This window comes from Falco naumanni, chromosome 5, assembly GCF_017639655.2.
Source record: "Falco naumanni isolate bFalNau1 chromosome 5, bFalNau1.pat, whole genome shotgun sequence".
NCBI classification, from domain to species: domain Eukaryota; kingdom Metazoa; phylum Chordata; class Aves; order Falconiformes; family Falconidae; genus Falco; species Falco naumanni.
Genome location: NC_054058.1, coordinates 23,818,318 through 23,831,638, shown reverse-complemented (window position 1 = coordinate 23,831,638; position 13,321 = coordinate 23,818,318). Strand labels below are relative to the sequence as shown.

At 40.8% G+C, this 13,321-nt stretch overlaps 1 protein-coding gene across 14 annotated transcripts in view; it reads left to right on the top strand.

Annotated features, from left to right (window-relative positions):
- The window catches only part of CACNA1C (calcium voltage-gated channel subunit alpha1 C), a 441,725-nt gene that overhangs the window by 1,079 nt on the left and 427,325 nt on the right, over positions 1-13,321 (top strand). The window lies entirely within an intron of this gene.

Sequence of the window (13,321 nt, the reverse complement as noted above, 5' to 3'; positions counted from 1 at the left end):
CCAGCAGCGCGGCCGGTATTAGGGGATCTTTCCCAATTAATGTCGTCCCGGTCCTCTTAACCCCATCTGGGTACGGCTGCCTAAAACACCGAGAGAGGAGCCCTTCCCTTACGCTATTCCTAATCTCTCACACGAAAGGGGAGGGGAAGGGGGAATTATCTGTTTACACACATATACGCCATACACGCGCACATACCGGGAGAATGAGGGACACCTCGTGAGGGGAGCGCCTGCATTAAAATTGAAGTTGGGTTTTACTTGGGGCAGCGATTTCTCGCCAAGCTCCTCTCGGGGTTGCCCGCATCATGGATACCAACGCGTGCTGCTGCTCCTCGGCATTACCAAATGTCCCCCCCTATTCCCTGTAGTAAAACTTTGTTTGTCCAAACTCCAGAAGCCTCCCCCCCCCTCCCCCGCCCAACCCAGAACTGCCGTTCCTGAAGTTATTTTTAGCCTGTTACCTGCATGTTGTCACCCCCTCCCCTCCCAGCCCTGGCTGCACACACACGTCGGTATTGCAGAGCAGACAGAGTCATTTCCATTCCCTCCCTTCGGCAAGAGAGGAGCAGTGCTCCAGCGGGAGCAGGCTGCCTCTCCCTTGCCAGCAGAACCCCCCAGCCACGGCCAGCTTCTTCCTCACCTCCCTTCTCACCCTCGGCCTTGCCCTACAGGGCAGCCCCTCCCTCGACCCGGGCTAGCTTGGCAGCCTGCAAACGTGCCCCCACCCACCGTGATTGCACACCTGCTCTGGGTGCGAGGGTGCTGGGGGCAGCAGCCTGGCAAGGGCCCCCATCCCCCGTGAGCTCCCCCCGGTGCCCCCAAACCCCTTGCAGAGGTGGCCGAGGGTGTAGCTGGGGCGATGCATTAGCACTGTGGCAGCCTTAATGGTGGGGGAGCAGTGGGTTTCAGAGATAACACCACCCTCCTTCCCATTAATACAGATTAAAAAGAGAAAAAAAAAAAGCCAAACAAAAACCAAAACACCCAGCAACCCTAACCATAGCCACTCTATCAAAATGAGGTGGGAGGGGAAAGGAAGCAGCCCCTGATCCAGAGTGCTCCTTCCAAGTGGGAGCGAGTCTGCAGCACATGCATTCAGCAGTCATAACTGGGCTGGTCTTCCTGGACTAGAGCTGATAAAGTGGACGAAGAGCTCAGCCTCCATAGCAATATACCAACACTATGGCAACCTAAATCCAGCTCCCTCCTTATCAGCTGCAGTGATTATATAATTGGAGGAACAGTTTTGCATCTGTCACTTGATGCAGAGTGTCATTACTCACAGGTGAAAGCAACTTCTAAAGCAAACAGAAAATCAGCTGGGTAGAAGAAAGTTCTGTTCCCTGATAGTGCTCAGGCTGCCATTATTTACAATCTATTTTTATTTTGTGCAAACAGCACCTGAAATGTTAAATTCATCAGTAGCCAAGAAAACCTGGTGGCAAGGAGATGGGAACAAACCGATCACAATGTGGAATGGAGTAATTAAAGCAACCACAGATTCCCAGTTGCAAGGTAGAGATAAGAAAGAGGAATAGAATGTAAAGCTAGGTCTGTGATCCTAGTTTGCTCCTTGGCTATAAGAAGGGGGGATTGATTTAGGTAAGTCCTTACTCTTGCATTGTTTTTATTTGCTGGCAGCAAGGTGAATGTTCCAGGTACAACCGATGCAAGACAGATTTTTATCTGTTCTTCAAATGTGACTGACACAGATAGGCCTTGGCTGGTAGTTGCTTTCTGCACATGTTTGTTCTCAGTTAGCCCCTTACCAGCCCACCTGAATAGCCTTATGCTCAGGAGAACTGGTGTAACAGTGGCTTAGCTAAATGAAGTGTGCTAGAAGCCATTAGATTGCAAGGACTGTGGGGAAGAGGAATTGTATTTGAAAGTGCTTTGTTGACTTCTTCACTCCTAGTTTGGGTAGGCTTGTGATATACTTGCTTTACACTTTTGACTATGACTTGGTAGAACTAAAAACCTTTCATCCTGAAATAAGAATTTCCTCATTTTTTTGGATGTTGAAATAGAAGTCCACTGTGTCTTCATTGCAGTCTTCTAACGCACAAAGATGCAGGAGCGATAGTATTATTTGTTGATGCTGAGATGCTTTTCAGTGTTTATTTCTGCTACACAATGGAATGTATTTTTATAACAATTAATTATTCATTATTACCATAGAACATGTGTTTATCCAGATATTTTTAAAAAGCCACCCGACAAGCACCAGAAAAAGCTTTCAAAACTCACTACATCCCATTTAATGCACATGTGGGATGGGGTGGAATCCTAGATGGGCATCATTAATGCGCTCCCTCATAATACTTTGAGAACTTGCTCTCGCAATGGAAAATGGAAAATCGGTTTGCAAACCCACGCTCCGCAGCCCTCTCACGGGAGGCACCGGGATGAGTCAACCCGGCCTCTGGCGCTGCGAGTTCCCAGCTGCGCCTCGTTCGCACACCTCGTTACGCCGGCGCCCGGCGGGATGTCTCCCGGTGCGATGCGGTGACCAGCCCGGAAATGCAACAAACCCGCCGTTCGGCCGCGGCGGGCAGTTCCGGGGGGGCGGGCGGGGGTCCCGGCGCCCCTCTCCCGGGAGGTGGCGCTGCAGGGCCGCGGGCCGGGCGGCGGGGCGGGCGGGGGCGCTGCCGGGAGCGCTGCCGGGGCCGCCCGCGCCGCCGGGAGGGAGGGAAGGCCAGATGTAGCACGGACAGGTGCGTACCTATCCCGGGATACGGTTCGTTGGGCGTGAGGAGCCCCCGATAGGTCGCCTGTTCCATGTAGTGCCGATTCTCTGGGTGGAAAGGCGTTTCTGATACCGTGCCTGAGCCACCCTTCCTGCAATTCCAGATAATGACTTTGGGCTTTGTCCTTACCGTGTATTTTGAGCAGACTTCTACCTGCTGCTCGTAGAAAAGGACCCCCTTGGGTATTTGTCAGCCGTAATTAGGTCTTCTTGCAACCTCCTTTCCTAACCTGCACGCACTCTGTTCTTGAAATCTTTCCCTGTAAGAGAGTCTTTTCATAGTCCTTTTATCTTCTGCAGCTGTTAAATTAGGAACTAATTAGTATATCCGTTATTTCTCGGAAGCCTACTGACAGCGAGAGGGTCAAGGCACAGGCACAGTCCCTAATGTGTTTTCTGACCTGAAGTGAGGGTTGAGCCCACAAATATTCCCCTTAACTTTGCAGGTATTGATACAGAGATGGTTGTGTACACTTTACAGCTGATTTCAGTTGAAGGGTTGAAATTAGTCCTATGCTGTGCTACAAGACAAAACCATTGGCGATATAGACTAGAATTTGTTGGATGTTTGCTTTAATTTTCTGCTCTATTTTCAGAATGCCGGTTTTATTTCCTGTAATATTTTTAGGGGCATGCTTTTACGTGTAGGAGAAATCATGCTCTTTCCATGGTGACAAAGTGATCAGATTAGCAAACCAAGCCTTAGGTTTTAAGTATTTGTTTTTGTACTCTCGTTTTGCTGTAAACGTTTGTCAGAATAGGCATTAGTTTTGGGCATAAATAATGCAACAGCTTATCTTCAGGATTTTCAAGGGAAAAAAAATCTGAATCAGTTTTGAAATGCAGCACTAAAATGCCAGCCCTGATGGATTTAACAATAAAAACTTGTATTTATAAAGTATGATGTTCTACTTCAAAGTACTTGGAATGTTCAGTAAGTGTAAAGCATTTAATTCAATATAATATGAAATAGCAGTGTAATGTAAAAATATTTAATGTAATGTTAAATAACAGTACTTAAACATTCTGCATAATACAGTGCACTGCACGCACTTGTGAAAGTTGCCAGTAGTCTTCAGAAAAGTATTTAAGTACTTTCGACTATTTCCTAGCCTTAAAAGGAGTATTTAAGTGTCTTGCTAAAGGCATGGAATTTAAGGCATATACTTTTGAAAGGTTTTCTTTGAAATTGTCTCCAGTCATAGAGACCAGTTTGGGTTAGGTCATCAGTGTTCCTATTGACTGATTCTTCCTGAAGTTTGTGAGCTTCTGCCATCACAAACACTTACTTGTGAAGACCTAGCTGCTGCTTGCTCTGCAACGAAAACACCTTTATGAATCTCTCTCGGTTGCATCTGTGCTCTGCAATTGAATATATTTTTTGGGTAACGTTTGTGCAGTTCACTGCAGCAGATGTGACACACCCTTGCCATGTGGAATCAATGTAGCCTACCGAGATACTTATTTTGAATTATTTGTCCTCACCTTTCTGTTTTGTTTCTTCAAAACACTTTAGAAAGCGCGTTGTATAACTGCAATATAATAACTATGTATGCTTAGGTTTGGCTGGCTTGCTTTCACTTTTGTGGAAAATGAGTCTACATCTGTCCTTCAGATAGGATTCACCTGAATGGCAATCACTCTTAAATTTAAGTTTTGTGGGAGTATGAATTGTCATAATGGCCGTTTGACTTGTTAGGAACTGTCTTGTTTAACCCTTTCTGGGAATTAATTCAAGGGAACAGACTTACTCAAGTTCAGGAACAGCAAATACAAGATCTTCTGAGCAAATGTGTTCTCTAAATTTATTGTCTATCAACCAACATAATAGATGTGACTGCAGTAAAAGTCCCTCTTAAATTATTGAAAACAACAAATCAGATCAGCACTGAAGAAAGCTTTTATCAGTGGCAGATATATGCTTTACAAAACATAATGTTATTAAATGGTTCAATTGTGTTTTTTTTTAATTTAAGACTGTAGACAAACCCAATATATTTTTGAGTCAATCATTTATCTGAAACACTGTTTTTTATTTTGATAGTGGGGATGAGATGAATTTGAGAGAAAGTATATAATGCAAAATGTTTATTATTGGACTTAAGAAAAGAAGACAGTATTAACCATTCAGGCATATTGGTTACAAGTGAATACTTTTCCTTTTAACATAGTTCATCTATTAACTAACACAAAAGTGACTATTTTTTTCCCCTTGTAATCTTACCAATGGAAGTTTTTTTAAAAATAATGAGTATTTTTACTTTACTGGAGTAAAGGCATTGTGTGTTTAAGCTCCTCCTTCCCTTTTCTCTTATGGAAGAGGAAGTCACAGTCAGTCTTCTGTGCAGAGAAGATGGTGATGAGCTTAAGGTGCTTCTGCCAAAGAGTAGGTATAGTTTTAGGTGGCAGAGTGCTCCTGTTGGGAGCTCTGAAATGCAGAGATGAAGTTATATGATCACAAGGGCACCTGTTGCTATTGCAAAGTTGTTGTGGAATAAGTAGGGTGTAGTCAATAGTATATATAAATCTTTGTCTGAAAGAGTCCTCAAAAGAGTTTCTGTCAGTTTCTATGAATGGGACATAACGATGAGAGTGATATAAACTTCATTAAGGGTCTGAGAGAGATTCAGGATAGCTCTCTTTCCACTGGAAGAGTCACTGCACTGTGTGTATAGATTTCTAGAACAAAAGGCCTTGCTAGATTTCTTCCAGAAACCTAAATGTAACTTCAGAGGCTGTATGGTTTGGATCATTGAATTTGACAGTCCGTGGTGGGGTGGGGAAAAAACAAGGAGAAAAGATTAACATATGTATCATAGAAAGTGACAGAAGATCTGATGGGATCACAGTTTGTCTTTATTTTGTCATATTTGCAGTTGTCAAGATACCAAGGTTGAATTATTATGATCTACAGTTGAAAGGTCATTAGCACGCTTCATCTTCAAGAGAAGCTTAGATTGAGGGGAACCCACTGATGATGGTTTTGAAGGTGGTCTGCTCTGTATGTCACCTTCCCAGGCATGTTTCCCAGAAAGGATAGTTCTAGGAGACACTACTCTCAATAGTAAGTGGTTCACTGCAAAGAATTGCAATTCTAAGGAGCCGGGATTGGATGGAAGAGACCTGCAGAGGCTAGGTAGTTCAATGCCCTGCTCTCAAAACAGGTCTAATTAGACGAAGTTGCTCAGGGCCATGTCCATTGAAGATCCAAATCTTAAATGTCTCTGAGGACAGAGCTTCCATGAACTCACTGGGCAGCCTGTTGTGGTATTTAGCTACCGTCACATTAAAAAGCAAACACAAAAATCAACATTTTTTTCCTAATATTTACTTTATATATTTATATGTGTATATTTTAAGATGGAGAGTTAAATGACATATACCAGACAATCGGACAATAGATAAACTGCTACCATGTTTCTGTGTTTAATCAGACATAGTAGCTAGCCATTTGTGGAACCCATGAGATTAAGTACTTGAGGGACTTCTGCCTCCATGCATCACATGAGTTTCAGAGTAGTTTGCTTGGTTTTTAGAAATCTTGTCAAAGTTTATAGGTGAGATGAGATCTGCCTGGAGTCTCAATTGCTCCGATAGACATGCTGTGTTTGTAAGTGGGTTGTTTTCCTGCACTGTACTAGAACAGCTTTCATGCAGAATTGTGGCTACAGAGACTGGCACATGTAATGATGAGGTAGAAGAAATCTATGAGTCGTTCACATTAATGCTCTAATACAGGGGTCCTCAAATTTTTTAACCAGGGGGCCGGCACATGGATGAAATGGCAGGCAGTCATCTGCGGCTGCTTGGTTTCCCCACGCCAACCCCTGGCGGGGGTTGGGGTGTGTGTGTGGGGTGGTGTCTGTAAATACCGGGAGCCGGATTGAGGACCCTGAGGGGCTGTAGTTTGAGGACCCCTGCTTTAATACATGTTAATACAGCAGGTCAATAGATGAATCCTGCTATAATCTACAAACATTTAGCTGAATTTAATTACTTACTGTTGGGATATATATACCCATACATAAAATCACCATGGGAGTGATGGCTACAGGTCTTGAATCCAAACAAGATTGGGGTCCTAACTTTGGTTTACATCCCTTTTTCCCTATGGACTAAATAAAATTGCGATAACCGTTAATGGATGTTCTCTGGGGTATTAGAAGCTTATATAGGAACTCTAAGACTATGTATTTACAGAGGAGTTCTGTACTTTTCCTTTTTCTCTGTGTGTGGTATTTTTAGTCCCAGATATTAAATTCTAAATCTCAGTGGCTGTTTCAGCAGGCAAAACATTCATAATCCATGAAAAGAGACCAGCAAGTTGAATCTCCTTCAACAGCTGGGAGGAGTTACCAGAGTACCAGTTAAAGCCTTGTCTGTCTGTGTGTGGTGGAGGGGGCAGGTGGGTGGTATTTAACCTGGCACCTGTAAGGAAATAAAAGAAATCCACAAGATTCATCAGTCTCCTGAGCTGGACACCAACAAACTTAGCACAGTTAAGAGACAGGAAAAATTCGTTGCTTTGATAAAACCCAGAAGATGAGAATAAAGTAATTCTTAAGGGTGACTGGAGATTTAGCAGTTTTCAAACCAGACCTAGAAATGACCAAAAATTCTGACTAACCCCATGGGAACATTCTTTGCATCTTGTACATAAATCTTAAGAGTTAATTGTTTCAAGTAAGTTACTGTTTGAGATCCATCAAACCTTGAAGGATGCTTTATCATATGTTTAAAATACACTTCTTTAAAAGGTATTGTTATTTATCTTAAAATTTTCAGGTTTTCTGCCCATGATGTGGATGGTTGCCTTTGGGTATTTTGGAAAAAACAATTAAATATGACTGAACATGACATTATAATTACAAAGTAAATATGCTCTAATTGAGTAATTAACTCAACATTTCTTCCTAAAGGCATTGTAGGAACGAATTCTGTTACTGAGCAGATTTCAGATTCTTTATTCCAAAGGAGAAAAAAAGACTTCCATTCTTCAGTATGGCTGGTTAGTTGTAAGACTTCCTAAGATTTCTCAGTTTTTGAAATTTAATAGGTATGGGGTTTTTTATACATCAGATGTTCCTCTAATGCTTCTTGTCACATGAAATAATCTTTTAAATATACAAAAAGAGTACCTGAGTCTCTTTGCTTGCAAGTCTGCCCAACTCTGTCAGGTACCAGCTATATTCTGCTTCATGCATTATTGACCAAAATAATAATTCTGAAATTGAAACTTGTATGATATAACAGTAGTAGAGTTCATGAATTTGATACTGAAATGCTACAGTGGACGTGTGAGAAGCAATGGAATCCAGGTGAATTCAGGAATTAAAATTGATGTTTGCTGAAGATAGAGGGAAAATTAATTACTGTACTTAAATACACTGTATAGTGTACGTATGTTGAACTTATGTTTAAATCTGATACAGATTGACAAGTATCGGGAGGCTGAAAGGTAAGACTGATACACAATGCCACATTTCACTGTGTTTTCTATCCTGTAGCTTTCAAGTGGTTCACAAAATAATGTTTTCCATGCAGACCCTTTATGTAAATATTAGAAATTTGGATTTAGCTAAGTATGGGGGAGTCTATTTGCTAACTTTGCCGTCAATATGTTACATTCATCCCAAGGAAATCAAAGTCAGATAAGCTCAAGTGCCATCAAGAAAACTGAGGAAATCCAAAGTGTCCGTTACTTTCTTGAGTTGTAAACAAATAGACTTATGTAGGGAGGAAAGCTTCACCTATGTGCTGAAATTCTCATATGATACTTAAAATGCCTGTTATTACTGTTCTATAAATTTTATAGATGTGCAGAGTGTTTTCAGGTGTAATTTAAAATTGATTTGGTGTCTTTAGAGAGAAATAAAATGCATTTATAGAGTGACAGTTGAAAGTGATCAGGCTTAATTGTGGTTTGAATGGAACTTTTCTGTGACTGTATTCAGGAGCAACAGGTAGGAGTAAATTAAATGAACTTTTTACATCGCTTTCACCTAAAAAAAAAATTAAGTGAAAAACCTGAGGCTTGCAGACATCAGTTAGGTTTGGTGCAGGCAATGTCAAAATTGAATGGCTTGATTGATACAACTCTAATACCTTTTGTCTGTCAGGTTCTCTCTGACTTTGGCTCAACTGCACAAATCCTGTGAGTGGGAAATGTTTGTTAACAGGTGTTTGGGATGTGGTAGTCCTCTATATAGCAGTACACTATCTGCTCTGCTCTGAAACACATTTCTCTAACAAACAACTCTCTTCAAAGAAAACTGTAATGAAGCTTATTGCTTAAATCAGAAGTGGGGGAATCCCAAATTCCTGGCAAGTTCATGAGGGACTATGCTGAAGCCTAATTTCTTAATTTGTTTTTTGGATGTACATTATGACCAAAAGAGTTACAGTTTAATTTTGGGTTTGGAAGCAAATGCAATGGAATAATGGTGACTGGAATAAATAGAGTATCTCTTGTCAATTTGACCGTTATAGCAGAAGTCAGAAATAAAAGCAGAGTGTGAAAAATTAAGATGAACGTGGCTTGAAGGCTTTTATCTGCTTTAAGGGAAAGGGTGTCAAGAAAGATCATAAGAGATGAAAACTTGTGTCTTAATTAGCATGCAGTGATAAAAGCTGTTATGCATGCCAGGAAGTCAGTCAAAAAATAACTAGAGGTACTTGCTATTGACTGTTCCTAAAAACAAGTAAAGTGTTTTAAAATAAAACAAATTTAAAAAAAGTCAGATATCAAGCTTCAGAAAATTTGAGCATGGAGCTCTACAGGTGCTTGGCTGAATCTCCAGGCAAGTATCTTAGCACATGGTCAAACCTGAAGTGCTTTAAAAAGGATCAAATATTAAAATATGAATAATTCAACAAAACATTGCAAAAAATTTCAATGCTGATAGTGCAACTTCTGTTACTGCCTATGAAACATTATGCTTGGACATCTTAAGTGCTTTTAGTTTGCAATGTGAGTTACACAACTTAAGAGTATCTCTGTCAATAGATATGTAATTGACTAGAACATACATCCTGCTGTCTTAATGCAAAGTTTGTATTGAATTAAGTCTTTCAAATTTTACAGTACATATGGGTCAGAAGTTTTCTATATATTTTTCTAGTATGTGGCATTCTTGTTGAGAACTTTACTGTTACCTTGCTTTGCCCTGATTTTGCTGTTATTTCACCAGAACACCTTTTACTTCTATTTTGGGGTATGCATTTCTTCTGTTGTGCTTTAAGGTGTTTTCTCATGGAGAACATGAGTGTGTAGAATACAGAGCTAGGTTTGACTGGATGTTGCTAAGGATTTTGGCATGCATGCTGTAGGGTCAGAGGATGCATTATTTACAAGAAATATGGATGGGAAAACCCTTTGTGGAGTCAATTCTACAAATATCAGAGGGTGGGAAATTTATTCTTATAGCACATATCAGTAGTGTGTTGGTATTTCAAAAGGAATGTGATGTAAGCTCATCCAGATGGCTTAATACATTGGTGAATTTTGTTACTTGTCTCCCTGCGTCAGTGTTGAAATACTATTTTAAAATACTATTTCAAGACAGAATTACTGTAGAAGATGGAAAGCCCTACTTGTCATCTTAGGATTTAAACCTTTAGTTCATGTAGCTAGTTTTTTTTTAATAACAGCAATAGAAAATATATAAACCTCATTCTGCAGCTACTAAACACTGAACAGAGAGATTTGACAGACTGCCAGGTGCTATTTGGGAGATTAATGTGAAGACTAGAGTATGGACATTTAGAGGATCAGACTGTATTTTAATTTATTTCTGTGTTAGGATGTGGACTTCCAGAAAGTCTGTCATACCTCCACAAAGGCTATATTTCCTTCCTTCTTGAAGGCTGGCAAAGAAGTGTTTTCTCTGAAGTTATCTACCTATATTCTTATACATTTACATGGTCACGATCCCTGTAGCATGAACATTTCCCAGTGTTAAAAAGTCTATTGCTCTTCCCAACATGCCAGGTCAACAGGCTTGGAAAATTAATTTTCCTCATTAACTATTCTGTTTGTGCATATGTGAAGATATGACTCTGGGAGGTACAGGCAAAGAAATTAATTTGGCATTTCATTTTAATAAGATGTGTGTTATGAAATGGTGTGTAGTTACTGAAGTCATCAAGCCTCTAACAGACACAGACATGGCAATACTGGGATGCTCAATCCACCTGGGTGCAAACCTGGGAAAGCAGCACCTGCCCTGGTGGTTCTGACTGCACAAACAGATTTGAATCTTGTGATATGGTCAGAACAACAGGTTGGTTTGTTGTACTGGTCCAGCTGTGGTGATCAAGTGCAGGGCTCCTGATGGGTACCCCCATACAACTATTTTCTCATGATTTGCATTATCCCCTTTCAGTTCTAATGACTCTCCTTTTCTCTGACTTTGTGCTTCCCTTCTCTCTCCCTGTCTTCTCCAGAATAAACAACTCAATCCTAGTTAGGTTTATTTTTTTTCCCCACTAGTCTCAGCTTTTCTACATCTATACCTAAATTTGATGGTTTTGATACTGGTACTCAGTAATCCTGGCCTTATTTGGAATCACTGGCACAGCTACCTGGGCGCTGTTGGCCTTGCAATACTCCCCAACAGGACTCCAGTACTTCCCTTCAACTAACTGTGAAGTTTGGTCATCTCGGACTCAACTGCCTCTTAATTGTGTGTGAAATCTGGCCATTCCTCACAAAGCTACCTGTAACTCCCATCAGCTTCTCACTCTGTTGTCATGTCTGGTAACTTCTCATGTCATATCCAGTAGTTTTCCATGCCCTGTTCGTTACCCAGGCCAGGACTGAGTCATCTGCCTGCAGCTAATACCTAATGCCATGTATTCTGAGTAGTCTTAACTTGGACAAGTGGGTGCTGTACGTTAATAAGCAAAGAGGATTCTCTTCTTTGTACTTAACAATATTTCCCTGGTGATCAGCAGTTTTACACCCAGGAGATGTAATGGTCATGGAAGGAGATCAGCATCTTAGGTTACCTGAAACAAATGATCAGGCAGATTTGGTCAAAGATCTACAGGTTTATGAGGAGTCACTGCAGGATCTTGGTATGAATTCTGAGCAAATACTTCATCATCAAGGGGTGTGTGTGTGGTTTCACTCTTGGATCTAAGTTGCAGAGATAAAGTATGCTGCTCTTGAATGTAGATGTTCCCATGATGAAATGTGAATCTGATGGAAAAGGGGACTGCCGTCTGGCCTCTGGGAACTGCACATGGTAGTATGTGGTGTGCGTACGGTGTACTTGGTGCTAATAGATAAGAGCAATTATGTGTCTTTCTTCCTCCCAACTCATACTTATCAGTAGGCACCACCAGGGCTTCAATAGCAACCTAGGTATGCAGATATTGCTGATTGTACCTGCCCACTTTCCAGTATGTGTACCATGAGGCGTATTTATTTTTTGCTTTCAAATAGTTGGAAAAAAATTATCTGTGCTCTGGAACCATTAGAATGTCTCAGAAATGTCTGCAGTTGCACTGTGCCTACACAGTTGTGTGTGTGTATGTATGAATCTCTAGGCAGAAGTATAATTTGTTTAGTGGACCAGAATGAGTAAGTGACTGTGATTGGAAGGATCTAGCTGTGTTCTGAAAGATTTGGAAAGGAATAGAATAGTATGAAATAAGAGAGAAATGGTTTATGTTTCCAGATTGTCATTCTTCATATAGTAAAACTAATAATTTCATTTTACCTCACTGTAGGTGTTTAAATTGTCTAGTTGGAGCTAATCATGTAGAGTTCCTGTGTAGTCAGTGGAGAGGAAGGCAGCCATGGCCACAGAACATCATAGATACCTAAAATAGGTGGAGTGGGCTGCTGCTGGTGTTTTTTTTTTTTTTTTTTTTTTTTTTTTGAGGTACTTAACTCTGTCTTGAACATATAGATAAAGCTTTAATGACTAAGTTAGGCTAAATGTCAGATTTCTAGAATGCTAGAACTGGTGACATTAATTCCACCTTCTGCATCTGTGTTGATTTCTAAGTCAGCAACAAAAGTGCTGTGTGAAGAAAGGAGTTATGTGCCTTTAACAGGTTTTAGGAAGTTACCTGTCTTTTAGGTGACCGGTGTGAATGCAAATATTTGAAATGTATACTTCCTGCCTGAATACATGCCATTAAATAAAAGAGATTGTTGAAGAAAAGCATGGCGAGAAAAACAATAACTCAGGAAAAATCCCTGTTGGAAATTGAGGGAAGCTGCTTCTTGAGGATTATCCCTGGCTCCATCTGGAGTGAGAACAATTAATTTTTCCCAAGACTATGTTTAGGAGTGTAGAATATTGTGAATGTAAAATAGGTAGCGTCAGGAAGGAGATGGGGCTTTCCAGGCAGTGTCAGAGAAGGATGGCAAGCATGCCAGAAGACTGTGTCAGAGAAACCATGCTTTAATCAGTTCAGTCTGGTTCTCCTAGCTAGCAAATGTGGTTAGCCGGACTGGCTGGAATATACAAAATTTGCAAGGAAAGATTAATAGTTAGGTAATAGCAATGTAGAGAGAGTTCTTTACTCTAATGCTTTGGTTTGTGTGTGGTGTTCACCCAA